Genomic DNA, 15,635 nt, shown 5'->3' with positions numbered 1-15,635 from the left:
ACTGAGTATTAATTTTACCTGTTCCAGAAACTCATATAGATGGAATTATACCATATGTATTCTTCTGTGTTTTTTAACACCCTTTTGAAAGTTCTCTTGTATTCGTTTTCTAAGAATTTTTGTCATGAACAAGTACTAAATGTTATCATATGCTTTCCCGTTGTCCATGAAAATTATCATATGGCTTTTCTCCTTTAATGTGTTAACATGGTGAATTTCATTTACGAGTTTTCTAATGCTTAATCATCCCTACATTCCTGAGACAAACCCTAATTAGTCATGGTATTTTTGTTTTGAGTAAATGCTAACATTTTACAAACTACAATTTTTATTGCCATGTTCATTGGTGAGAATGCAGCCTATATCCCCTTCTCACACTATCTGGTTGGGGTATCAAGATTATAGTAGCCTTGCAAAATAATTTTTCTGTTAACATTTTGTGTAAGATTGGAGTTAATCCCTCACGTTTGGTTGCACTTGTCCATACGGGGTTTTCATTTGTAGTCTGGTGTTTTGCTTGAGGACTTAAAATTTTATATTGGTACAGGTATATTTATTTATTTATTTTGTTTTGTTTTGTTTTGAGACACAGTCTCACTCTGTCGCCCAGGCTGGAGTGCAGTGGCACGATCTTGTCTCACTGCAACCTCTGTCTCTTGGGCTCCGCCTCAGCCACCTGATTAGCTGGGATTACAGGCGACTGCAACCATGCTTGGCTAATTTTTGTATTTTTGATAGAGATGGGGTTTCACCATGTTGGCCAGGCTGGTCTCAAACTGCTGACTTCAAGTGATCCGCCCGCTGGTAGCCACCACGCCCAGCCTGGTAAAGGTATATTTCTAAACATGACTAAGTTTTTAAATAATAATCTAGTGAAGTTTCTAATTCTTACTAAGCCAACTTTGTAATTTATTTTGCTAGAAATTGTCTACTTTACCTGTTTCCAAATTTAAAGAAATAAAACTGTTCACAGTATTCTTGCAGTTTTAAAATCTCAGTTTGTCTGCAGTTATACCACCCCTTCATTTCCAATACATTTGTACATTTTTTCTCCTCTATCAATCTTGGCACTCTTTTCAACTTAGTTACACACACTAAATCAAAGATACTATTTTTGTTGTTGTCGTTGTTCAGACGGAGTCTCGCTCTGTCGCCCAGCCTGGAGTGCAGTGGTTGCTCACTGCAACCTCTGCCTCCTGGGTTCAAGCGATTCTCCTTACAGAATGTATCTTCTGTAATTGTTGGGTGCTTGCTAATTGTACTCTTCCAATCCTTTATAACCTTGTAGTTTTTTTAATCTACCTTTTCATAAATTACTGAGAGGTATATTAAAATTTTCTACTACGATTATAGATTTGATTTATCCCTGTAATTCTTCCAATTTTACCTTATAAATTACACCTAGTGTATCTTTTCCATTCCTCTGCTTTTAAACTGTGTCATCATACGTTTAGGAGTATCTCCACTTGTAAAATACAGTTGGTTGGATTTTTTAAATTTTTGTTCTCCTTTAGCCAGCAAGTTTAATCTGAGATTACGTATTGGGTTTATGGAGATATTTCAGCTTATTTTCTACCATCTTATTTTGTGTTTTCTAGTACCTATGCATTTTTCTTTGCTTTTTTCTTCTTCCCTGCCTTATACTGGAGTGATCAAATTCTCTTTATTTCCAACCCTTATCCCCACTGACTTGGAGTTATACGTTATTCTATTTCAATTCTTTTGGAGAGTTACTGGTAAACATTTTTTAATGGAAAACTTTAACTCATTATTGCATTGTAGATGAAAACAGCCTATTAAAAACCATAATAAAGAATTTTTTTTTAAGATATGGGTTCTCCCTATGTTGTCCAGGCTTGAACTCCTGGACTCAAGCGATGCTCCTGCCTCAGCCTCCCAAAGTGCTAGGATTACAGGCATGAGCCACCACGCCTGACCAAGGGAATTTTTAAAAACCAGAAACCTCATGAGGATAGGGAGAAGAGGTAAGGAGAAAACAGAAGCAAAATTTTAATGGCTGGAAAATGGGTGAGTAGTAATTGAACAGATCAGAAATTACTAACTATGCTAGCTGTAGGGAAAGCTGAAAACCATTGATTAACACAGAATCCTCAAAAAGTTAAGGAACCAACAGCAAGCCACAGCAGGAACTCAGGGCCAGGCGGGGGAAGGAATAATAGGTGGCACTTAAGAGCTTCGTAGAAAGGAATTCAGTTCTTAGATTTCCGCCCCTACTGTCTCTGGATAACTAATCCTCTGCCTCAACGTTTACTTTCTGCAAAGGGGAAAACAACATCCCTGGACTAGGAGATGGCCTGGGTATAAGTAGGAAGAAAAGAGGGTGTGAATGAACATGAGCACGCTATGTTAAATGTCGACTCCCAAACCCCTTCCTCCACTGGGTTCTGGCTCCCAAATACTAGCAGCCAGACCTCCGCCCAGTTATTCAGATCAAAAGACTTCACTAGGGTACCTGACCAACCCAGGAGGAAAGGCATATAGATGCTAATATTGGGAGTTTACCAACAAACAGCCTGCCTGCTCAGATCCCTCTCCAGTGAAACTGAAAGGAGACAAGTTTCACCCACATGTTCAGTTTTTGATCAGCTTTTTAGATCCCCACTTCTTAAGAATTACTTTGATTATCTGAGGAAAAACGTCAAACAAAACCAGAAAAATTCAGCTTCAAGAAAAGACTATACAGAGAAAGAAAACATTTTTAAAACATCAACATGGCCAGAGAAATAAGACTGAGCAACCCTGAAGAAAGAGCAGCATGCTCTCAAAGGCAGCATTCAGAGAACTTAACAGCTCTTGCATAGCTTGATAGCTCATGACAGCAGAAACGGGGGAAAAAAATCAATAGAAGTGCTAGAAGATAAAGTAGAAGAAATCTTCCAGAAAGTAAAAAAGAAAGATGGGAAACAGTAGAGAAAAGTGAAAAAAATTGGAAGGCTGGTTCCAGAGGTCCAATGTCCCAACAGCAGTTCCAAACAAAGAGATGCAGAGTAGGGGAGTCAAATAGATAAATTAAGAAAAGGCCCCTGAACTGAAAGATGGGAGTTTCCAGATGGAAAGGGCCCATCAAGACCCCAGTAAAATAGATGAAAACAAACCTACATGAAGGCCCATGGTAGCAAAACCAGAATGCCAAGGACAAAGAAAGGGCCTAAAGTTTCCAAGGAGGAAAAAAAAATAGGTTATATAGAAAACAATCAAAATGGCTTTCGTTCTGTCAACAGTACACTGTAAATAAAGTCAAGGGAGCAATGGCTTCGTAATTCTGGGCTTCATAATTTAAAAAAAAAAAATTTCCAACCTAGACTTATGTTACCCAGAACAAAGGCATTTTCAGACATGCAACATCTCCAAGTATTTACCGCCCCACCCCCAACACACTCTCCAGGAAGGTCCTGAAGAATATGTCTCATCGAAAGGAGATACTAGTAAAACAAAAAGGAATACGATCTACACTTGAACCCAGGAGTGCAAGGCTGCAGTGAGCCATGATCACCCTACTACACTCCAACTAGACAAGAGTGTGACCTTACCTCAAAAAAAATATACACACACACACACACACACACACACACACACACACAAAGAAAAAATAGGAGATCTAACAAAGAAGAAAAAATGAAGGCAATCCCTAATATGCTAGTGAGGGGGAATCTCAGGATGACTGCTGCGTACTAGGTGTATAGGCAACTAGTGCAAATCGGAGCAAGTTAAAAAAGACGAAGTCAAAACAATGGCAGCCTTCTCTCCAAAGTGAACACTGTAAAAGTCAATGGAAGCATAACCTTCACTGATTAGAGCCATAATGATAAATGGATGAGGGTGACTGATGGGGCCATAAAGAACAGCTTTGTACCACTCTTTACCAACATCTCAGCAGATTTCTGATTCCAAAGATTACAATGCAAAAGAAAAAAATTTTGCCTAAGTGGAATTCTTATATTAGTACATGTTTATATATGTATGGATTTCTTCGGACCAGTGCTACCCAACAGGAACAGGATGCAACCACATATTGTCAAATTTTCTATCAGCCACATTAAAAAAGTAAAAATTGGTGTGCCTTAGTCAGTTCAGGATGCTATAACAAAGTACTATAGACTAGGTGGCTTATAAACAACAGAAATTTATTTCTCACAGTTCCGGAGGCTGCAAGTCCGAGATCAGGGTACCAGCATGGTTAGGTTCCAAGAAAGGCCCTCTCCTGGGTTGCAGACTGCCGCTTTTTTCGGGTATCTACACATGGAGGACAAAATGCTAACAAGGGTCTCTTTTATAAAAGCACTAATCCCATTCATGAGGGCTCTACTCTCCTGACCTCATTATCTCCCAAAGATCCCATTTTCCTGATGCCATCACAGCGGGAATTACAAGATGAAATCATCATTTAATAATTTTATTAATCTAACCCAATATAACCAAAATACTATTTCAATTAGCAATCGGTATTAAAAACCATTGAAATATTTAACATTCTGTTTTTGTACTGTTAGAAAATTGGTGTGTATTTTACAGTTGTGGTCCATCTCAATTTCAAGAGCTCAATAGTCACGTGTGGCTAGTGGCTATCATACCGGACAGAGCAACTCTAGAAGGATAAACGAAAAGCTAGTAACAGTGATTACATTTCTGGAAAGCACAACTGGGCAGCAGGAGGTAAGAGATGTAAAGGAGGCTTACTTTTTCAGTATTTACTATTTTGTTCCCCTTGACTTTTATACCATGTACATGTGTTATTCGAAAAAATGAATAAAGTACATTCTCTAAAATCAATTACAAATGTAGATATTCTTTGAACTACTCCTAGAAATCTATCTTACGGACATACCTGCAAAGGAGCAAAACGCTATATAAACGAAATTATTTGTTGTAGCATTGTTTTTAATACCACAAGACTGGAAATATCCAAACGTTCAACAGAGGACTGATGATATATTCAGACACCTGGCCAGGCACAGTGGCTTACGCCTGTAATCCCAAAACTTTGAGGGGCCATGGCAGGCAAATCGCTTGAGCCCAGGAGTTCAAGACAAACCTAGGCAACATGGCGAAATCCCATCTCTACAAAAAATTTTAAAAATTAGCTGGATATGGTAGGCGCGTGCCTGCAGTCCCAACTACTCAGGTGGCTGAGGTGGGAGATTAACTTGACCCCTGGCAGTCGAGGTTGCAGTGAGCTGTGATCGCACCACTGCACTCCCGCCTGGGTGACAGAGTGAGACACTGTTAAAAAAAAAAAAAAAAAAAAAAATTACAGACACCCATACAAAAGAATATTATACAACCCACTCCTCCAAAAAGGAAGAAAGGCACTCATTACATACTGACACAAAATAAGATGTACTATTAAGTGACATATGTGACCACTTGTATTAAAAGGTAATACACACACAAAATTGTTCATAGATGCATAAAATCTCTGGAACACCACACAAAAACCTAGTAAAGCTACTTGCCTTTGAAAAGGCAACTGTACGGCAAAGAACAGACCAGTAAAGAGACTCTTCACTGCGTATCCCTGAATTTTGGATTGCAGTCACGTATTAAGTATACAAAAATTCACTATTCCACGTGCAGCTGTAGATGTTTTCATGTACCCTGCCTTGCCTTGCTGTGATATTAAAATCCATCTAAAGCCTACTGTTTTTCCAGTTCCTCCATAGAGAGGTGTGAGGCTTCTTTCTCCAAGAAGCCCCAGATGTTGCAATGATATCAGAACGGTTTTTATTTTTTAATTTTTTTAAGCACACAGTTCCCACAGTTCTGTCTCCTTGCACTGAATGGCATTATAACCTCAGCCCCAACTACTGAATCTTATGTCTAGTAAATCCCCCAAGGCCACACTTTCCTTAAAGTTGACTGATTTTTCTAAGTTTCTAGTATGTGGGCACTTTCTCTCTCCCTTTAAGATCAACTATATACATAAGAGAAAACTTTAATATTTTATCCAACATTTTCATTTGTTTACAGTAGGAAGAATGGGCCTAACTTGTGTCTGTGTCATTTTAAGAAATTTAGATAAAGACAGTATAAACAATAACAGCAAACACTGAAGAAAGTATGATCATTGAGAAAAGACTGCTAAACTTGGCAGTTCATCTGGAAGGCCAGTAGGAAGGGAAATGTGAAAAAGAATGGTTAAAAAATACTTTTGCAAAGTTGAAGTCAAGAACAGATAGTGATTAAATGTAGAAAGCAAATGTAGATTGCACTTTTAAAAGGTATGGAGGGAAGAGAAATTTCAGATCTTCAAACTGCAGGAAATACAAAATATTCCCCCAAATACCTATGTGAATTTTTATTTCGAAAGAAAACCAGTTATTTCAACAAAAATACTTTAAATATGATGGTGCTGCCTCATCTAGAACATCTAAGGTCCCACTAGAAATAATATTAAATCACTGTACAGTCAATCCTCCTTATCTGTGGGTTCCAAATACATGGACTAAACCAACCATGGATAAAAAATATTCAGGAAAAAACTGTGACGGTACTGAACACGTACAGACTTTTTTCTCATCATTTCTAAAACAATATAGAATAACAACTATTTACATTGTATTAGATATTAAGTAATCTAGAGATGATTTAAAGAATAACAATAAAATGTGCATAAAACAAATTCTACACCATTTTATACAAGAGACTTCAGCGTTCTCAGATTCTGGTGCCTGGAAGAGACTCCTGGAGATCGAGACTTTTAGCAATCTACACTCAAACATACTACAAGGCAGAGGAAAAAGCAGCAGCATCAATGACCTGGAATTTTACAACTGTTTTAGTCAAATAAATAATTCATTAGTAACCAGGATAATAGAAAACCTCAAAAAAATTAAAATACATAAGAGCCAATTTTTTAAAAACAGATTTTTCAATTCTCACGATAACTATGTTCTTTCCAAAGCATAAGCTAGTAAGGAAAGACACTGCCAACTGGAAACCTAGGTTGGTCCCCATGGAGAATGATGGGTGATGTCTTTTAAACAAAAAACAAACAGAAAACATTCATGTGTTCAACTTTATGGACTGTCAAACCTAATGCAGGCTTGAATTTAATTCAAGAAAATTATTATTTTAGCAAAAGTCCACATTAAATAGGGACTGCTGTGTAAAGAGACGACCTATTTTTTTTTCTTACCTAGGAGTTATATTCCTATCACCTATAATGAGTTTTGTGGAATCCACAACTCTATAATCAACTTGTAAACATATAACTTACGTATTGGTTTATCATTCCCAGATTATTAAAAAAAAAAAAAAAAAAAAAGCACCTATGACACTACCCAGGCCCAGACTCAAATCAGCACAAATATAAAGTACAAGTACTCTAATTGCTCTTCAAATTCCCAAGTCTATCCTGACCCTCTTCTGAAGCAGCAACTAATACCACGTCAATTCACGTGAGTGGGGTCCTCAGGCCGTAAAAGTTCAATTAAAGCAAAGTCTAGAGTAGTGCCACCCAACACAACTTTATACAATGATGTAAATGTCCTTGGGTATCTGTGCTGTCTAATACAGTAGCCATCAGCTGCACATGGCTATCTAAATTTAGATTAAGTAAAATTTAACATTCAGTTTCTCAGTCACAGCAGCCACATTTCAAGTGCTAAATAGCCACATGTGGCTGGCAGCTACTTGTTAAGATAGAGCAGGTCTACGGCAAAAATTTCTCCAAGACCTACTGTTCTTCAGTGGTGCTTCAAAGGCTTCCTGGTGGTGAGGATGAGAGGAAAACTGATCAGGCAGGACTTCAACAACTGCCTATTCTTCCTTCCACAAAACAACTTTACTCCTTTTTTATCTGTTTTACATTTTGAAATCCTGCATATTTCTCTCTAAAGGCTTTCTAATTGCTGCTGTGTGTGCAGGTGTGCGCATGTTTTAAGTCTGACTACTACTGGTTTCGAGCAGAAATGGCCAACGCACAACCTCAGGCCAAAGCTGGACCCTCCTGATAACTAAAACATTTTTAAAAAAAAAAGTTTAATTGATCAGCTAACATGAACTACAACCTAACTACCTATTAAGAATTTTAGGCCGGGCACAGTGGCTCACGCATGTAATCCCAACACTTTGGGAGGCCAAGGTGGGCAGATCACCTGAGGTCAGGAGTTCGAGACCAGCCTGACCAACATGGTGAAACCCCGTCCCTATTAAAAATACAAAATTAGCCGGGCATGGTGGCGCATGCCTGTAATCCCAGCTACTCGGGAGGCTGAGGCAGGAGAACTGCTTGAACCTAGGGGGTAGAGGTTGCAGTGAGCCGAGATCACACCACTGCACTCCAGCCTGGGCAACAACAGCAAAACTCCGTCTCAAAAAAACACAAGAATTTTAAAAGTTGATCTCACTAAGGAAAATTTGCATTCACTACCACAGATAAAGTATCTCTAGTCAACAAAAAAGTTTCAATAGTTCATTCAAGTCAAGGCAGAAGGCTCATGGGCCCAGCTTCCACTACATCATTTATGAGGATTTTATATAGGGGACTCTGCAAAAAAGATTCGCCACCCCACATTTTCTTTCTTTTTTTTTTTTTTTTTTTTGAGACAGAGTCTCGCTCTGTCTCCCAGGCTGGAGGGCAGTTGCGGGATCTCGGCTAACTGCAACCTCGGCCTCCCCGGTTCAAGCAAGTCTCCTACCTCAGCCTCTCGAGTAGCTGGGACTACAGGTACCCGCCACCAAACCCAGCTAATTTTTGCATTTTTAGTAGAGACAAGGTTTCACCATGTTGGCCAGGCTGGTCTCAAACTCCTGACCTCAACGTGATCCGCCCGCCTCGGCCTCCCAGTGCTGGGATTACAGGTGTGAGCCACTGCCTCTGGCCTCACCACCCCACATTCTTAAATGAAAGACATGATGAGGATGGAACATTTCCTTGATATTTACAAGACCTTAACCATTATGTCTTTACAGAATTTCTGGAAGTAGCTGAAGCAGCATATGAAAATGTAGTTTACTTTTAAACATAGGCAAACTATAAGATCACAGATTTACTATGCTACTTCCTCAGATCAAGAGTCTTTTTTGACTTATGAGACTCAAACTAATGAACAGATGGAATACCAGTGGTTCACCCAAGATTATTCTTACTGAATACATTAAATGTGAAACTACATCCCCCTTCCCCACAAAATGAGGGAAAGTATGACACTGTAGATTATTCAAGGAAATGCAGATTTTTACATTAAGGTAGACACGTGTACTAAACAGAAGCAACTAAAGTCTATCCTCGCTTTCCACTACTCTACAGCCTTGAGGCCAATGGAAAACCAGATTTTGAAAAATGACAGGGTTACCTAGGATAACTAGTGACAATTTCACAATAAATTCAAAAACTTTGATAAGAATTAATCACGTCAGAATTTCTATTTTCTTAAGAGTACAAACCTAAAGATACATCAAGTAACTGTCCTATCAATGTGCCTCAGTTACAAATAAGAGGAACCCACGGAGCCAAGGAGAACCACTCACACTGTACAATGTGAGGCAAGCACAGAAGACACAGAATCGCCCTAATATTTCTGGCTATCTGAACAAACTAAAGGCAGTGTCTAAATCCACCTGGCTTGGAAAAACTACATTCTCCCTACATGAAATTGCTGAACTGAAGCTGCGAGCTATCTTTGAGATGTAAATCTAGAATCAACATTGAATTATGTCCTAACTGAATAAATACATCACAATTACACCAACCTGAAAAAATGATCAAAATTGATCAATGACAAGCAATAAGCCTCTATGCATTTTTAAACCAAAAAGGCTAGTACTTTTGTACTACTGCTAAAAAAAAACCCAGATTTTTAAAAACAGCCAAGGCTACATATTACAAGGTCACCAATAATTATCTGATGGCGTAGATGGTTTAAAAAGTAACCCTGAGGTAAGGTTACAAGAAAGCGGATCAAAAAAATTATCAATGACAATACTGGGCAGAAGTCACATTATAAGAGTCAAGAAACCCTCAACAGAGAGACTGGCCAACTATCCACTCTTGCTTTATCCTAGAAATCTCGAGCATACTCTATCTCAAAGCACAGTGAAAAGCATACGCTACTGTCAAAGCACAAGTGAAAATTTATATGACACTCCTGCAGACTGACAAAAAATTACTTACACCGAAGAAAGGGGTGGCATGGGGTACTACCACACTGAAACAGCCTTTCTTTACTGCTGGCTACCCTTTCAGCTTGGAATCTGAATGGCTGTCTGAATGGCAAAACAAATGAAAAACATCTTGGTCATAACAGGTACTGTGGATCTTTCATGAAATAAGCCATAAGCTATAGCACAATCTTCAACCCCTTCAAGAACATTTCTTAATCATCCTGAGTGACAATCTAAAGTATATTATGTAGATTACTGCACTCTTAAAAAGATTTTCCCAAACATGATTTAAGCTAATTGATGAACATTCATTACTATGCTTTCAGGTCTGGTCCTGCACTCAATGGCCCCAGACATGCTAGTCAGGCTTTGACTATTTTTGTGTCTTGTAGATTACCTCTATTATCCTCACCGGGCTGTTATCTGTTTTTTCTTACAAGAGACACTAGGCTAACATCCTACTCCCCAGCCCCCACCACACCCCCTCTAAACCTCCCACAGTACCCATAATCTACTTGTTTCTAATCTAGTGCAGGTTTAGAAGCCAGATAATTTTGCTTGTTAGAAACACTTTAAATAAATGCCAATACATTCTTATTAAGGGTCTCCAAGGCTCTCCTAAGCTTTAAGCTATGGACTGGGACAATCTGGCTATCCCCGGCCTTTGTTGTTCATTGTCTGCTTCTCAAATACATTTTACAATAGGTCAATAATAACAGTGTAGGCAAATCATTTGGATTAGAGCCCAAGTAACAAACCCACAACTACAAGAGAGGAAGAAATCATTTGGGAGGACCCTTATGTCTCAGGCAATGTTCTAGGTACTTTAATTGTGATCACTGAATAAGAGGAAGGGGTTATTACTTCCATTTTCTGTCAGAAAACCAAGGGTCAGGGGTTGGTAGTAAATTGCCCAATACTGTAACTGAGAAACAAAATATTAGGCTAGGGCTCTCTGATTCCAAAACCCAAGGCCTTTCCACTACATGAGATTGCTGTCCAATCCTGGGTCTCGGTTTAACTAATTGTTTTTACACTTTATTACTGATTCTTTCACTGAGTTATTCAACTCTGCTTTCTTTCCTTAACCAGTTTCTGTAATAAAAGGGCAATAAGTGATCAAATTAAGGTCAGATGAAGCTTAGCTCTACAAGTGTACATCTGTTCAGCAATAAACACGTTTCTGAAAGACTGGCCTATCTTCAGTTTGTATAGACTGTGCAAAACTGGTGCCAAGGTCCCCCCAAAATACACAGACTGTTCCCAGTGACATTGAGTTAACACTTCACATCTTCCCTAGTGCTATCTGCTACATGTGATAGGAAGCAAGGCAAGCTCACTTTAGGAATGGCTCAGTAATGCATGTGCCCTTGATTTGTACACTAACAATTGTCTTACTCTAATCACTGGAGAATCGGGCAACGGACATGAGTTTCCACTTTTCTAACTGCATTAAGGAACAGGGGTGTACTTGTTTGCTGTTAAGAGACTTTATTGCCTAGTCCAGAGCCTGACACACAGAAAAAGCTGTTTGTTGAATAAATGAATAAATGTATTTGTTGAAAATAAATGCATCGGCCGGGCACGGTGGCTCATGCCTGTAATCCCAGCACTTTGAGAGGCCGAGGTGGACGGATCACCTGAGGTCGGGAGTTCGAGACCAGCCTGACCAACATGGTGAAACCCCGTCTCTACTAAAAATACAAAATTAGCCAGGCATGGTGGCGCATGCCTGTAATCCCAGCTACTCAGGAGGCTGAGGCAGGAGAAGCGCTTGAACCCAGGAGGCGGAGGTTGCAGTGAGCCGAGATCGTGCCATTGCACTCCAGCCTGGGCAACAAGAGTGAACTCCGTCTCAAAAAAAAAAAAAAAAAAAACTAAACTAAAATAAAATAAATAAATGCATAACCTCTCTTAACTGGTTGTAAATTCCTTACGTTTCACATTTTCTGACATACCTTTGGAATACTTAGGGGAAAACATCTTACCTCTCACAGAAACTAAGGGCCTAAAAATGGCTCTTCTACACCCATCAAAAGACTAAGAATCTAAAAGACATGCCCCCCTCTACCCTCTAAAAATGACTCTTTGTCCTAAGAATATGAATAAATCTCCATCTGCCAGACTGCACTAAATACAGCTTTTATATGCATTACAAAAACACCTGTATAAAAAAGCTGCTACAAAACGAGGTTTTTGGAGCCCTAAAGCACAAAACCAACAGAATCAAAACCAAACAAGAGTAAGGGAAGACTTTTAAAACTGACAGTATTTCCAAAATGTAAAAATTCAATAGGCCAGCAGTTTACACAGCTAAACTGAGTTTTCCATTCACATATATTCCCCCAAATGTGAAGTAAAAATTATAGCCAACATGATTCTAATATTTACAATGTGAAAATGAAAAGGGGACAACAACCTCTGGCCATCTTGAAGTAGAATACAAACAACCTTTGTTCCTATTAAAGGAAAGTTCTGTTGAAATACACAAAACCATCCCCAATATTCCTACACAAGAGTTAAAACACATACCAAGCCTGATAAGCCACAAACAACAGGAAATTACCCTGCACAGTTTCTTAAAAGACTATTATTTCATGAAACTTACAGACTGCGTAGAGACATGACCACTTATGACTAAGTAAACGTAGGTTACAACCTTGAAAACACAAACTTTTGTTGAACACCTACAATGCTTGTGGCCGCACTTTACAAGATGGGCTAAGTATAAAAACCAAGCTCTAAGAGCAATTTCTTATTAAACCCCCAAATGAACGTTTCCAATCACATTATATTAACTAAACCTGGCCAGTGAACAGCCTTGAACTCAATTAAATCCTGTAGCGTTTAATATTTATAGTAAAAGTGGGCACACTCTTTAGAAATGCCGAAAGATGTGAACTATTTATATTTACTACCACAGCTAAGTTTACGGCAACGGCTAAGGAACTTTAAAAATAAAAGTATTACTTTTGAATTTGATATAAACGTTTGCTAAATGACCCTCTGGCAGAGGAAATTCTTTAAATATCTTGTATGGGTTTTCCGAAGGCAAATTTTTTAAAAACTCTCAAACTATAGTACATTTATGAAGCCCATTTTAAATTATTTCTCCCATCTCTGCTTCATTTGCTTCACTAATTAATGTATTAAAACTGTTGAAACTCCAATTAACTATTTGACTAACTTCTCTGTAAGATGGAAACTTTTTTAAAGGGTGTTAAAGTACAATAGCAAATTTTCAGCATAATAAGAGCAAATTTATTACTAGGCTCAAGGAAAACATCCTATCAGCGATTCATTCATACTAAACTATCAGGTTCAATTCAAATGAAGTCAGAAGAGAGAAAAATAATTTTGGAAATTAAATCACATTTCAAAGACCATTTCTAAAAAGATGTAATTACTCCAAGCTATTTATTAACAATTATTTTACACATGTCGTTTTAAAAGTTTCACACACCCAAATTTAAGATAGTCCAAACTGTAACAAACAAGACATGACTTTGATGAAAAATGCTGCTTGCAAATTCGTTTTACCTGGAGATTTCTTTTTTAAAGGTATGGTTGACAACACACTGGTGGTATTTTGCTTTTAAAGGGTCAAGAGGAAGGAATAACAAAACCAACCCAGGCATTCTTTTTCTGTTTAGGATCAAAAGGAAATCGTAAGGATAAGTAAAAGACAAAAGTACCTGACCCAAGCCCTCCAAGAGAACAAAATTAGTTGCAATTTTAAAAACCAAGTTTGAAATACGAGAAATCACTTCGAGGGCTTTCCAAAGGCGTGTGATAAAAACTAATAAGCTCCACCCGCAGAACAACTTTCACAAGTGAGTGAAGGATGATCACAGAGTTACCAGCTGTGTGCGTGTTTGTGAGTACACACAAGCCATGGAAAACCCGAGACTACCACGGTTAACAAAGGTTACGAGACCAAAATAAAAAGTGGAAGCAAAGTATTACGCGCCCCTAACAAGGCTTCCCCACAACTCCTGAAACAAGAGCTCTGGCCCTTCGGCTTCAAAAATCAGAACCACAAACTATGGAGTGTGAGAGCAGCGAGGGTAAGGGACGCAGGCAGCCCCCGCCCCCGCCAGGCTGGGCGGCAGCGCAGTGCAGCCGAGCCCCGTCCCTTCCCGGCTCTCCGGCCCCGAACCCGCACGCCCGGGCCGGCGCACCCACAGCCCCAGAACTCGCCACACCCCAGCCCCCACCCGCAGCGGCCATGTGACACGGCCCATCGCCCCGGCCGCGGACGCACGCAAACACTTCCCTAGCTGGAGGCCCGCAGGCGCCCAGGCTTTACCTGCAAGGTGGCGCCAGGTCCCGCCCCGTCAGATCCGGGGGGTCCGGGACCTTTTGTTCCTTCCTCTTCCGATGGGATGGAGGGGGCTGGGAGGGGAAGAGGGGAATGGGCGATTGGAGGCGGAACTGAAAACACTCCCGGCCGCCGTCTTCCCGCCCCGCCCCAGGCCCGGGCCCGGCCGGCGGCCCCGGCGCGCGGGAGGGGAGGGGAGGGGAGGGGAGGGGAGAGGCGGGGAGGGAGCGGAGCGGAGGGAGCCTGGCCGCCGCCCGCGGGGAAAGAGGGGGTGAGGACGCGCGCGCCCGCGCTGCCCCTCCTCCCCTCAGGCGCGCGCCCGCAGCCCTACCGGCCGCCCGCACGGCCGCGCCCTCCCCCGCCGGCCCACCTCCGCTTCCGCCCTCCGCCCTCCGCCGCCGGCCGCCGCGGCGCCACGCACCCACCTCCCGGCGGCTGGCGGGCTGCTGGCTGGCGAGCTGCTCCTCCGCCGCCGCGGCCGCGCGGGTAGACCCGCCTGCCACCCTGGGCCGCGGGCCCCGCCGATTCGCCGGCGCAGCCCCGGGGCTGGCACCCTGCCGCCCGCTGATTGGCGCCTCCAGCCGCCCGTTAGGGCGCGAGGCACGCCGGCCGAAAGCCGCGCGGGGCGGGTACGGAAGACGGAGGGAGCGGAGGAGGAAAGGAACGAGGCCGAGCGCTGCGGGAAGGGCCGGGGGGCGAGCGGGGCGCGGGGAGTCGCCGGCCACCGCCTCCCCACCTCCCTTTGCCTACGGCCCGCCCCGCCTCCCGGCCGGACCGGCGGCGCCCGCAGCCAATCAGCACGCGGGAAGCTCGGGGTGTGAGCCGCGCGTCGAGGGCCTCGAATCGGAAGGGAGACGTCGCTCGCTGATTGGTCCCGCCTCCCCAGTCTAGCGTGAGGCGAGGCGGGGCGCGGCCGGGCGGGGCGGGACGCCCGCGGTTTCGCCTGAGTTGGGCTGCGGCGCGCTCCCACCGGGGCTCGGGGGCGGGGAGGGAGAGGCCCGCGCCCTGCCGCGCATTAAGACGATTCCCGGCGACCGCCCGATCCCTCGCCAGCGTCGTGGGGTGGGGCCTGTGGGGGCCTGCCGCCTAGTCCACCGTCCGTCGTGAGGCCGGCAGCGGACACGTGCTCATCCCATGGGAAGGCCCCAGGCAGCCGGGAGGACGCGCCTGGGAGAGAAAAGGGGTTCGG

At 42.1% G+C, this 15,635-nt stretch overlaps 1 protein-coding gene across 5 annotated transcripts in view; it reads right to left on the bottom strand.

Moving 5' to 3' along the window:
- The window catches only part of SMAD2 (SMAD family member 2), a 92,535-nt gene extending 77,321 nt beyond the window's left edge, over window positions 1-15,214 (bottom strand). Inside the window, exons 1-2 of one of the 5 annotated variants that reach the window (XM_030810481.1) lie at window positions 14,872-15,106; window positions 14,435-14,520 (exon numbers count right to left, since the gene is read on the bottom strand). The gene's annotated coding sequence lies outside the window, so the exon portion shown is untranslated. Of the gene's footprint in view, window positions 1-14,434; window positions 14,633-14,871 lie in introns of those variants that run through there. The other 4 variants (XM_030810482.1, XM_030810484.1, XM_003267566.4 and 1 more) reach the window with 4 other exon arrangements.
- Between the last annotated feature and the right edge of the window lie 421 nt (window positions 15,215-15,635).

The sequence above is a fragment of the Nomascus leucogenys genome, chromosome 4 (genome assembly GCF_006542625.1).
Source record: "Nomascus leucogenys isolate Asia chromosome 4, Asia_NLE_v1, whole genome shotgun sequence".
NCBI classification, from domain to species: domain Eukaryota; kingdom Metazoa; phylum Chordata; class Mammalia; order Primates; family Hylobatidae; genus Nomascus; species Nomascus leucogenys.
The sequence above is the reverse complement of the archived record's forward strand: the minus strand, read 5'-3'. Positions and strand labels throughout refer to the sequence as shown.